This window comes from Phodopus roborovskii, unplaced genomic scaffold, assembly GCF_943737965.1.
Source record: "Phodopus roborovskii unplaced genomic scaffold, PHOROB, whole genome shotgun sequence".
Classification (NCBI taxonomy): domain Eukaryota; kingdom Metazoa; phylum Chordata; class Mammalia; order Rodentia; family Cricetidae; genus Phodopus; species Phodopus roborovskii.
Window position 1 is genome coordinate 51,565,210 of NW_026126511.1, and position 12,672 is coordinate 51,577,881.

A 12,672-nucleotide genomic window follows, 5' to 3' on the forward strand; every position below is an offset into this window, starting at 1 on the left:
TGGCAACCCACAGCACTTAGGAGACAAGCAGGCAGACACCTGTAATTTTGAGGCTAGCCTGGTCTGTATAGTGAGTATGAATACCAGGACAACCAGGCTATGTAGGGAGATCCTGCCCCCAAAAATCTAATTGTATGTTTGCTGTAAAGAATAATAAACACTTATTAAGGATTATGCAGTATTGTATTCAAGACATTCTCCATGCTTTGTTAATCACATGGTAGTAATTTTACGTTTTGTGATGAATGAGTTCTGATGTACCTGAGCCTTTGATCTTCAGTGAGCCCCTGTCCTTTAGTCAACACTCTGACTGAACTAACCACATCTTCAGGTACATTCTTTTTCTCAGATAAGCAGAGTCAGCATGCATCACAACAAGTGGTATGCGCACAGGGCAGGAACATATGGGTACCAGAATGCAGAGTTGCCCAATCTCTTGCCCTACCTTACACAATAGGTAATCATGCTGATTTGCTGAGAGCCTATAACTAGTCCATAGTTGTGTAAAATGCTGTAATTATTGGACACTTAATAGACATAGCTGTATCTGCTGTGAAGCAGTGGTTTTCATGTTATCTCAGACCAACAGGACCACTGGGGAACATGTTAGAATAGGGGACATTCTCAGAAGCAACTCAGACTCCTGAAGCAGAGACTTCTGGGTTCAGGAACCTGTGCATACTAGATTTGAGAGGGATTACATGATGTAAAATTTCCAGATTTAGGGTAGGCTATTTTGTTTTTATCCCAGAAGCTATTGAGTAATGAACAGTGTATATTTGTTATTTGTTAGACAAACAGTTGATAATGTGTTTTGTAAACATATATTTACTAAACCCACATTTTACCTCTGAAGGTATATAGATTTCAGATTGGTACATGTTATTTATTCATTTTCATCTGACTTCCTGTTTTAAGAATTTTGATTCACAAAACAAAACTAACCAAAAATCCCAAAGAACATGTTTAACTGGGTATAGTAACACCAAACAGTAACCTAGAACTTAAGGAACTAAGGAAGGAGGCTCACAAATTTAAGGCCAGACTAGACTATGTAATGTTCCCTGTCTCAAAAGAACCACCCCCCCCCAAAAAAAAAGGTATATGGAAAGGAGAGTTCTCTGCTTTTTATACTACTTTCCATGGTCCTAATGTATCCAGTTCTAGTTATGTTTTTAAGTTTTGATTTGTGCGTGCGTGTGTGTGTGTGTGTGTGTGTGTGTGTGTGTGTGTACCTGTGTATATGTGCACTTGCATGCAGGTACCACAATAGTCCAAAGAGTGCATCAGATCCCCTCAAGCTGGAGTTACATGCAGTTGTGAGTTGCCCAGGGTAGGTTAAGGCAACCAGATTCCAGTCCTCTGCAAGAGCAGCAAGAATGAGTGTGTGTGTGTGTGTGTGTGTGTGTGTGTGTGTGTGTGTGTGTCTGGGATTACATATCAATCCCAGTTCCCTCTCCCTCCCATCCTCCCATGCTCCCCAATGACCCCCCATCCACTTCCCAGGGAGGGTGAAGCCTTCCATGGGGTATCGTCTAAGTCTGTCACATCATTTGGGGCAGGGCCTAGGCCCTCCCCCATGCTGAGAGAGTATCCCTCCTTGGGGGATACACAAAGTCCATTGGTGCACTAGGGATAAATACTGGTTCCAGTGCCAGAGGCCCCACAGACTGCCCAGGCCTCCTAACTGACACCCATATTCAGGGCGCTTGGTTCCATCCTACACTGATTCCCCAGCTGTCAAACTAGAGTCCATGAGCTCCCACTTATTCAGGTCAGCTGTTTCTGTGGGTTTCCCCCAGCATGGTCTTAATCCCTTTGCTCATCACTTCTCCCTCTCTGCAACTGGATTCCAGGAGTTTGGCTCAGTGATTAGCTATGGATCTAGTGCTTTTAATGATTGGGCCATCTGACTAGCCCCAAACTCTTAGTTATATTTTTAAAAGCTAACTTTAAAAATTATATTATTTTTTACTTTGTTTTTAATATATCCCAACTAGTTTTCCCTCCCTCAACCTCTCACCCCACCCCACTTCCCTCAGATCTATTCCTCTGTTCTCTTCAGAAAAGAGCAGGCCTTCCAGGGATAGTCACTGAACATGGCATAATGAGGTACAATAGTAAGACTAGGCACAAACCCTCATATCAAGGCTTGGCCAGGCAACCCTGTAGGAGGAAAAGGGTCCCAAGAGCAGACAAAAGAGTCAGAGATGCCCCTACCCAAGTCCCACAAAAACATAAGACTGGCAATCAACATCTATGCAGAGGACTTAGTGCAGGCCCATGCAGACTGATTGCTGTTTTAGTTTCTGTCAGCCCCTACAAGCCCTGCTTAGTTCTGTCTGTGGGCCATGTTCTCCTGGTGTCTGCCATTCCACTGGCTCCTACGGTTCTTCCTCCTCTCTTTCATGAGGTCCCCAAGCTCTAAGGGGAGAGACCTGATGGAGATCTCCAATTTTGGCTTTCTCTCCACCTGATGCTCCCATTAGCTTTCTCTGGAAGCCTGTCAGGTGACAATTGGGCTAGGCACCTGACATGGTCTCTGGTCTCTTTTTCTAATACTGTATTTATTCTATGACACTTTTATACATGTATATATACAATGTATCTTTGTTACCATTTTTCTTTTATTTTTAAGATTGTAATATAATTATATCATTTCCCCCTTCCTGTTTCTCTTCCCTCCAAATCCTTGTACTCCTCCTTGCTCTTTTTCAAATTCATGACCTTTTTTTTTTCATTAATTGTTGTTACACGCATATATGCATATACATGTGTATTCCTAACTATATAACCCACTCAGTCTGTATAATGTTAATTCATCTGTGCATGTTTTCAGGGATGACCACTTGGTACTGGGTAACAAATTGGTGTGCTCTTCCTCAGGGAAGACTCATTTCTCCCACTCTCAACATTCCTTAGTTGCCTATAGTTCTTTGTGTAGGGATGAGGCTACGTGCTCTTTTCCTTGTCCACTTTGGCACATCCTCTAAGCTCCCTGCAGAATGGCTGTTAAGCTCTTCTTCCAGCTTTCAACGTTTCTAGCCCAAAGTACCAAATGCCTCCATATCCCAGTCAAAATGTCATTCGAGTGGTATAAGAAGCCCAGGTTAATCTTGTTATCAATTTCTGTTCTAGTGTTACTCCCTGTTGTGACAAATAACTCTGACAAAAGCAACCTTAAGGAAGAGGGAGATGGTATTCGGTCTACAATTCCAGGTTATAGTTCATCTTTGTGGGAAAGACAGGGCAGGAATTTGAAGCATCAAGTCCTATCCACAGATAAGAGCAGGGAGAGTAAATGCTTGTATGCTTCTCTCTCTCTCTTTCTTTCTCTCTCTTTCTCTCTCTCTCTCCACCCCTTGTCTGGGCCCATAAGATCTTTAAGTCCTGCAGGCCATGGTGGTGCATGACTTTCATCCCAGCACTCTGGAGGCAGAGGCAGGTGGAGCTCTGAATTCAAGGCCAGCCTGGACTATATATACAGTAAGTAACAGCCCAACCAGGCTATATGTAGTGAAACCCATCACAAACAAACAAGTACCCCCAGTCTCTGAGCCTTCCTTATTCTTGGAGTAAATGTATACAGTGGCTCAGAATGAGTTACTGTGCAATGGGAAGGAGCAGAGAGCTTTTACTATTGGTAAACCTGAGGTGCCAGGAAGCTCACTGGTTAGTTTTAGTGGCTAATCCGCCCTCACCTCTCCCCAGACCATTTTTTTTTTTGATGGCATCCCTACTGGCACCTAATCGGACCCAGTGGGGATAAGGGAGTGAGTGCCAAGTGTGTCTCTTAAGCCCTCAAGGTACTGCTTGTAATAGGTATTCAGTTCAGCTAAGAAAAGCAAATAGGACTCAGTCACTTTTGAGAGGATGTCTTCATTTCTATCGCCACTTCATCCTAGGCTACCTGGGTGTGGGTTCCCATGAAGCACAGGGCAGATCCTGAGGATACACATGGTAAAGACGGGAGGCTCTTTGCTCTGAAGAACTCACAAATTCCTTGGGACAAGAGCCTTATGGAGAGATCGCTGCAGGACGATGACACAAAGAAAGCACCAGAGACACCCAGGAGGGTTTCTTTTTCTTGTAGTGAAGGGACAAACGGACATTTGTTTGCTTTATACAGATATAAAAGGAGAGTTTCAGCTAAAAAATGGGGGCATTCTAAGTGGAGGAGATGATGTATGTAAAGATAGCCTGGTCAAAGAGTAGTCAGTGAGTGGCGGATGGAACAAGAGGCCAGGAGCAGGGGAGGGGCTTACATGGCAAGTCAAAAGTGTACTTTATCCTGGTGATGGGAGGAGATCAAAGAAAGATGTTGTGCAAGGGTGTTTTAGTAAGTGTATGAGCAAAACCAGTGATGGTGTGGAGCAGGGAGAGAGAAAAAGATGGAGATGCCAGCAGGTGCAGGCCAGGTCAACCGGATGCTGAGGATCTTTGCCAGTGCCCTCAATTTCTGGAAGAGAAGGAAAAACAAGCCTGCAACTCGCTTCAGCAGTTCACTGAAAAGTGATTTCTGTGGTTCCCAAAACATTGTCCACTAATGGAAAGGTTTTGTCTTATTTTGTTCTGTTTTGAGACAGCGCCTCATGATTCCCACACTAACCTCAAACTTACTGTGTGGCTGAGGATGACCTTGAACTCCTGATTCTGAAGCTTTCACCTCCCAGGTGCTGGTATTACAGGGTTGTGCAATCACGCTGTGCTGCAGATTGAATTCTGAGCTTTGTGCAGCATTCTAGGTAGCCCTCTTCCAACTGAGCCCCACCCCAATCCCTGAAGATGGAATTTAAAGAAGAAGAAAAAAAGAACACTGGGATTAGTGATGAAATCCCGGCTCATCAGCGCATGGACCTTCTCTGATACTTGGTAACACGTTAGCATTCCATGATTGTGATAACATACCCGAGAGGAAGACTAAACAGTGAGAAAGTCTTGGTTCACTTCACAGTTTCCGTCCGTGGTGGCTGGGCAGCAGTGAGGCAGAGAGCATGTGGAGGAAGAGGCCGTTCACTTGATGGCAGGCAGGAATCACAGCAGAGGAAGACCTGGGTCCCAGCCTCTCCATCAGGGATGCTTCCCCAGAGACCCTCCTCCTCCACCTAAGTCCCATGTCCTGCTCCCTGTCCATCCCTCCAACCCCCGGCTTTCATAGAGGCCACAGCTGCAGACCAGGTCTTCAGTGCTGGAGCCTTCGGAAGGCAGTCCTATTCAAGGGAAAGTGAAAGCTGAACTTTGACCTTGCTCTCTAGTACTTAGAACTGCAGAAAAGGGAATGTTAACTTTCCAGCGCTGTGCCAGAGACTGCTGTGGCTCTCCTTTCTTCTCCTCCCCCTCCTTCCTCTTCTTCTTTCCCCTCTTTAAGTAGAATCTTCAGATTTTAGCTGATCATGTGTGATGGGGGTGTTTCCCAGCCCCTACTGCGTCTGGACTCATGCATTACTGTCTTCTTCTGGCCTGGCATCTGTACCTTTTAAGGTATTTTCTTAAAGGGTAGGCATTTGCCTTCTTGCTAACATCATCTTTATGGCTGGAAGGAGACGATGATGGAGGCAGCCACCTTAAGGGATGGTCATCTCAGGCGTAGGTTCTTTACATAGATCAACAGTGTGAAAGGTCCTTGTCACCATGGAGCTACCGCTCATGCTCTGCACTGCTCACCATCTGCCCTGTACATGAACAAATACATTTCTGTCTTATATAAACCTTATTTTACCGACCTAGTCCTAGTCCTCAGTGAGAGAATATGAAGCGCATAAAGGAAGCCGGAGGCTCGGGTTTATACTATGGCCTGGTTGTGTAAGTCCCCATAGGGTCTCATGTATTAACTTTTGGTCCCCATCTGAGGGTGCTGGTTTGGGAAGTTGTGGGAATTTTGCCAGGCCTGGCAGCTGGAGGAAGAGGAAGAAGATCGGGCCTTGAGGTCTATAACCGGCTCTGCTTCATGTCCCGTCTCTACTTTTCATTCCCAAGATTCGAGAAGCTTCGGCATCCCTGAACTCCCACTGAAGTGGAACTGTCGGCACCTTACCTTTCCTGCCATGGTGGTCCGTACGCTTACGCTTCCCAACTGTGTGCCAAGTACACATTTTCTCACTTAAACTACTACATGTCTGGTCAGAGTGACAAGAAGTAATGGCAAACGCAGATGGCTTAACTTCCAAGAATGGAGACATCCCAGTCTGGGAAAGTAAGAGGAATGATGGGAATGGCCAGAATCCTGGATTACTGTTCTTTAAGCACGAGGGCCAGGGGCCTGCTGGTCACGGTGGAGTTTCTGGTATCCATAGGAAATTCAGAGGGCTCTCATCTCTGCTGTGTGGACCTCTCTTAGCACAGTGTCTTGGATATGTGGGAAAAGGCGGTTAGGATGGCCCACAGTGCTGCTGTCGGCGGTCAGTTATGCAGCAGAGAGCAAAGAATGAACCTACTCATGAGGGCAGGAAAGCCACATGTGTGTGATAAATTCCAAGTAGAAATAAGTGTTCATAAAAGTCACAGGAATTATTGAGAAATTCTTTAGTCATTTAGAACAGCAGACACATTGGAAATTTAGGGTCCCAGAATATCAGAGAAGGCTGGAACACTGAGAAAATGCAGATATGATATGATATGGTATGATATGATATGATATGATATGATATATTCTCATATATACAGTCTCACATATTCTCATGCATATGCATTCTCACACACACGTATGTGTGCATGTATGGTGTGTGTGTGTGTGTGTGTGTGTGTGTGTGTGTGTGTGTGTGTCTAGTCTGAACTGTATGGATACATCCCAGGAAACCGTAACTAATTTTGATTGTCAATGTGACTGGATTGAGAAACATGTAATTGGCAAATATGCCTGTAGGCCGGTCTGTGGGGAATATCCAGGGACAGTCAAGTTAATCATGGATTAACTGCTTAATGGAGCCACAACATGGCAGCATTATTTGAAAATGATAAAAGGTGGTAGGGTGGCCTACCCAGAAGAAGAGGATCTCAGGGAATGTGTCCTTGGGGCTCTTTCTTATGCTGTCCCCTTCTTGGATTTCCCTCCTCTGCCTTCTAGCAGGCACAGTGAGAGCCCCCATGTCCCACCACACCCACACCTGGGAGAGCATGAGGCCAAGTAATCTTCCTTCCTCTAAGCTGTTTGTGCCAAGTGTGTGGCCACAACAATGAATTCCCCAGGAGAACATTCCTGTATCAAATGCTCCAGTGACCACCCCACCTCCACCCAACACACGGGTGAGTAAGACAGGGAAGCTGGGGCAGAAAAGACACAGCCATTGTATTTTGTACTTCCCCCCCCCCCCCCGACATGTGACCTGTGGCTATATTGTCACAGTATCCACAGACCCGAAAGGGCCTGGGCTAGAAAGGGCTGCAGAGTTTCAGCCCCATGAGACTTAAGTCATCGAGCAGAGGAATGAAGGACTTTAATAAATTGAAAGGGTGTTCGGGCAGCCTCCACATTAGGATTTTCACAGAGGCCTGCTTCAGGGGCTTCCCAGAGTCAGCCCAGGGAGGGGAGGGCGCAGCAAATGTATTTGCTTTGGGTGACATTAGTTCCTTCAAACATCCACTACCTATGACATTATTGCCACAGGTATTGAACCTGAATTTGGGCAGACTTCCAGACTTCACCCAACTGGTAGGAAATTTCAAGGGCTGAAGAAAACAATACCCCTGCCCCCAGGGAGGAAACGACAGAGTCCGGCAGAACATGTCACCCATGTTCATTACTAATAGCTAAGTGGAGAAAAGAACTGTAGAGGTGAGGTGTCATGGGTGCTTGGAAGGCCACAACCCCACAATGACAGTGCTTATTCCAAGCTTGACTTTTGTTTCATTTGCTTGTTTGTGACAGGATCCCCTATGGAGCCCAGTCTAGCCTCAAACTTCTAGTGACCTCAGCCTCCAGAGTGCTTGGATTATATGTGTACACAGGGCCAAATCTTGATATTTAAAGGTAACTGTGGAAAACCCATTCAGACAAGAATGAGATAATCGGACTTTTTGAATGCTGGCTAGATGACTGGTGATAATAATGTTATCTTTTTAAGATAGGTTCTCAGCTGGCCCAGGCTGGACTCGTACTCACTACGTAGCTGAAGATAGCCTTGAACTATTGATCTTTCCTTTATTTCCCAAGTTCTAGAGTTGCAGGTGTCTACTACCATGCCCAGTTAATTCAGTGCTGGCAATCAAACCCATCCCTCAGAAATACGTGTTAGAAAAAATATGAAACTGTCCACCTATAGCCATTAACCTGCTCCTTGACACTACTGATTAGTTTTAATTTTATGGAATTGCATAAATGGAATCATAGTGTATATACTCTTGTATGTATAAAAGTGTTCATGTGTTCGTGTGTGTTTGCGCATGCATGCAAGAGTGTTTGCAGGTGTGTGTGCATGCCAGTTAGGCTATACTAGCTGACCGATGAGCTCTAGAGGTTTCTCTTCCCTTCACCTCCATGGTGCTGGGATTACAAGCGCACAGATGTACACAGAATTTTTTATGTGGGAGCTGGGGTTCCAACCTCAGGTCTTCAGGCTTCATGACAAACACTGTCCCAACCGACCTGTTGCCCCAGCCCCATTTACTCTGGTTTTTTGTTTTAAACGGAAAGGCTCTGTACTGAGATCAGGCTATCCCCTCCCCAAGTTATTGAATAAAACATACTGTGTAAAGGGGTGGGTTTTCAGGCCGTGTCTTGCCCCAGGAGACCCCACTTTATAAGCAGCTTTTGACTCTGCTTTGAAAGAGAAAAAAGCAGTCCTGGGTGGGCTGCACCATCCATCAGGAACCACCCATCCAGCATGAACTAATGAATGACTAATTCCTTCAAATAAAAAGGGACATGCCTTGTAGTTTATTGGGGGGTGAATTGCGAGTGTAGGGACATGCAGGTGTATTAAAATCTTATCAGGAAAACCAGGCCCAAGAATTTATCAGACATGCCATATCCCAAAAAAAAAAAAAAAAAAAAAAAAAAAGTGTCTCTCCCCCTGGACCTCATAAATTGATGGACACCTGGCATAGCCCAACATCACCTATCATCTGATGCCTGGTATGTGTGTCATACCAAGCAGGGGACTCCCCAACTCTCTAGAGCTCTGCTCAGTTTGGCCCCTCAGTGTTGATGTAGCTGACTCATCTGCCTGCCTTCTTTGCCCTTCTGGACCTAACCAGATGTTTCCCCTTCTCTGGCCCTGGCTTGACCTTTCACCTCACAGCTGCATTTTGCAGCATTGCTTTGCTTTCAAACTCTGACTCCGTGCACTCAATCGGGGTCTCCCTCCTGCCAAGTCTGCCGCATTATCTTACTAAAGCAGACTTTGTCTCAGCCAGCTCTTGGAACTCCTTAAACCCTGCCACACAGCCTCTCCAGCGTGTATTAATTTTATAAACCATGCAGTACATTTGGGGATTTTTAATGTGTGGTGTGTGATATGAGGGTTAATGTTAGTGAATAAGATTGAAGCAAAAGCAGCTGCATTTGCCTTGACATGATCACCAAAGGAAGCAGGATTGCATGTCAAATTTCTGTCACTGAGACTGTGGGGGAAATTGTCTTTGCTGCCAAATGAGTTCTGCAGGTATACATCTATCCCCCCACCTCCCCCACTTCCCATTCCACCTGCCAATCTTCCTTTCTCCCTGAATCATGGATTATGGCAGAGCTGTCCCATTCCCCCTTCTTTTTCAAGGCTAATAGATCACAAAATTACACTCAGCCAGCTAGGGGCAGCCGAGTCCCCCTTGCGTTGATGAGTGTCATTTCTGCTGCTTTTGAACTGCTAAGTGGGCTCTGCTCAGGAGTAAGTTGCCTTAGTGAGACCTCTTAATTATAGTAGTGGATTGTAACCCCAATCCTGTCTCAAAAACAAAACCAAACCTGTTAAACCTTGTGGATTTTTTGCTATTTGATAAACTGTGACAAGGACCAGCACACAAAAGGTGTTTATCTATGTTTCTGACATAGTGGACTCACAACACTCTGGGTTCTTTCATTCAGTATAAGTATTAGATTCCCTGTCTTTAAATGTATTAATAGTTCATTCCTTTTTATTACTGCATCTGTGAGGTAATGTTTTGTTTGTGCTCTAACAAATAAAGCTTGTCTGGAGACAGAGTGCGGAGCTAGCCACTAGTTAACCATGGAGGCCAGGCTACACATAGACTGTGCTGCACATCTACTGTATTACTATTCACTCTCTTGCTGCTATCAGTTTTGGACTGCAGCTGCCCCAGAGCATGGAAGTAGCCATCTCTGGTGACATTTGCTTCATTTCTCACAACAAATGCCCAGCAGTAGATGGCTGGATTGTGAGGCAGATGACCTTGCTATTCATTTTACCTCCTATGTCATTTTCCCACACCCCATCAGAGAGGTATGAAGGATCTGTGAGTTCTGAGACTAACCTGGCCTACAGAGCAAGTTCTAGCCAGGGTTACACAGAGAACCCTTGTTTTAAAAAAAACAACCCAAAAAACAAAACAAGCAAACAACAACAACAAAAATAACCAACCAAACAAACAAAAACCCAAATAAGTAAACTTCCACTTTGAAATAAAATCCTATTGTAGTAACTGGAGAGGGCAAAAGACTGCTCAGTGGGAAGGGTGTCCTGTTGGGATGATGGGAATATCTTAGAACTAGATAGAGGCCATGGCTTTACTCTGTCCACTTTCAAAGGCTGATTGTTAGTTTATATTATATTAAGTTAACCTCAGTTTTAAAAAGCAAACTGTAGGAGCCATGGAGGTCTTTGTGCTCATAGAAAAGCATGAGGGGAACCTGGGATGTTGACATACAGGATTGTTCCTTCAATGAAAGAGATGTTATACCTTACATCCACCCGGAAGGCTGGAGCAGACATGTTTACTAGTCTGGTGACCTCCGTCTCTACCTGAGTGGCCAGAGATTTTTCCAGCACCAGACCTCCCCACAGACCCTCACTATAAGCTTGCTTTTCTCAGTCAAGCTATAGAACTCATCCTTATGGACTTTTCAGAGTTTCAATGTAGTGACATCTGATCTCTGTTTAGCTGAATTTGTTCCTCAAAGGGACTAATGTTTGCTTTGTTGTGAACATGGGATTGAGTTATAATCACCAGAATAAATTTTCACAATTGTGCTGTGCTTAAATATGCCTGAAATAAACTACTCAGAGTCTGACACCGGTACTTTGAACCCATACCGGCTACTGAGTCTTCTCCTTCTTGTCTCCTTCCAATGACACTTTGCTAACCATGGCAGTTTCAGAGGGCCCGGTAAATATCTTTGTTAATAATAATTTGTACATATTCAGATTTAACCACCATACAGTTCAAAATAGAACATGACTAATGTCTCAAGGCTTTTGATGTTTGCATTCTATCTCACCCAAAGATAAGTACTACTTACTCTGGCATCCTTGTCAACACTCTGAATGTGATTCTGCTCTTCTGTGGTAGGAGAAAATGGTGCTCTTCTCTATGGGGGATGTAGTAGTCAAGGCATCATCGTGCAAGCGGGGAAAGCAGCACCTGTGAGGATCCCCAGCCCTCATATAAATGCAGGTGAGAATACAGCCCATAATTCCAGCACTTGCTGAGGCAGAGGCAGGTGCTCCCCAGAGCAGGCTGGCAGCCCAGACTAGCCATATTGACAAGCTCTAGGCTCAACTGAGAGACCCCGATTCAGCAGATAACACAATAGTGATTGAGGAAGACTCTCCATGTTAAGCCAGGCCTCCACACACATGTGAACACACAGCATACATATGAATGCACATGACACATGCACACATGAAAAATTCAAAATAAAGGGCTAGAAAGATGGCTCCACAGTTAAGAGCACTTGCTATTCTCATAAAGGATCAGGGTTCAGTTCCCAGAAATCACATGATGGCTTATAATTATCCTGAACTCCAGTTCTGGGGTTTCTGGCTCCGCAGGTACCAGGTATGCCCACAGCATACATGCACACAGGGAAGTGAAGCACATGCACAAAATAAGAGTAATAATTACCTCTCTCAAAAATAAAAAATGCTCCTTGACAACCTGACTGGCTTTTGAGTAACTGTGGGAGCATACTGCTACCACACTCGATAGGAGTGTTTTCAGAAGGGCTTGAATGGAGAGGGAAGATCCACCCTGAACGTAGCCAGCACTGGGGAGGGGGTGAGGTCCTGGGCTGTGTAAATAGGGAAGCAAGCAGAACAACAACGTTCATTGCTTTGTTCTTCCTGACTGTGGACACCATGTGTTCAGTCCATGTTGATGGTTTGCATCCCCAAACTATGAGCCAAAATAAGCCCTTCCTTCTGTACGTTGCCTTTGTTGGGTATTTTGTCTCAGCAATGGAATTTACCAATATATTCCCACTTCTGTAAGTAGTGCAGAGACAAGACGAGAACCCCAGCCTTCCCTGTTGCTGGTGACAGCAGCAAGCCTCTACCCTACTCCCATAGCCCAGGAGTAGAAGGTATATTCTTGGCACATTGCCCCTGATTTCTACACCATTGAAGTCTGAGGTGACATCTGTAGGAAATGACATAAAACTATGCTCCCATACTGTCATTAAGGTGAGAAAACCTCAAAGTTGAATCCTGATTCAACATCTATAGCTTATGAAGAATCCTAGAACAGCTAGCTCATTTTTCTTCAAAGAACCAAGCAAGCAGG

The 12,672-nt window shown here is 44.9% G+C and overlaps 1 protein-coding gene across 1 annotated transcript in view; it reads right to left on the bottom strand.

The window, feature by feature from the left end:
• The window catches only part of LOC127230298 (GTP-binding nuclear protein Ran), a 1,116,469-nt gene that overhangs the window by 1,012,061 nt on the left and 91,736 nt on the right, over positions 1 to 12,672 (bottom strand). The window lies entirely within an intron of this gene.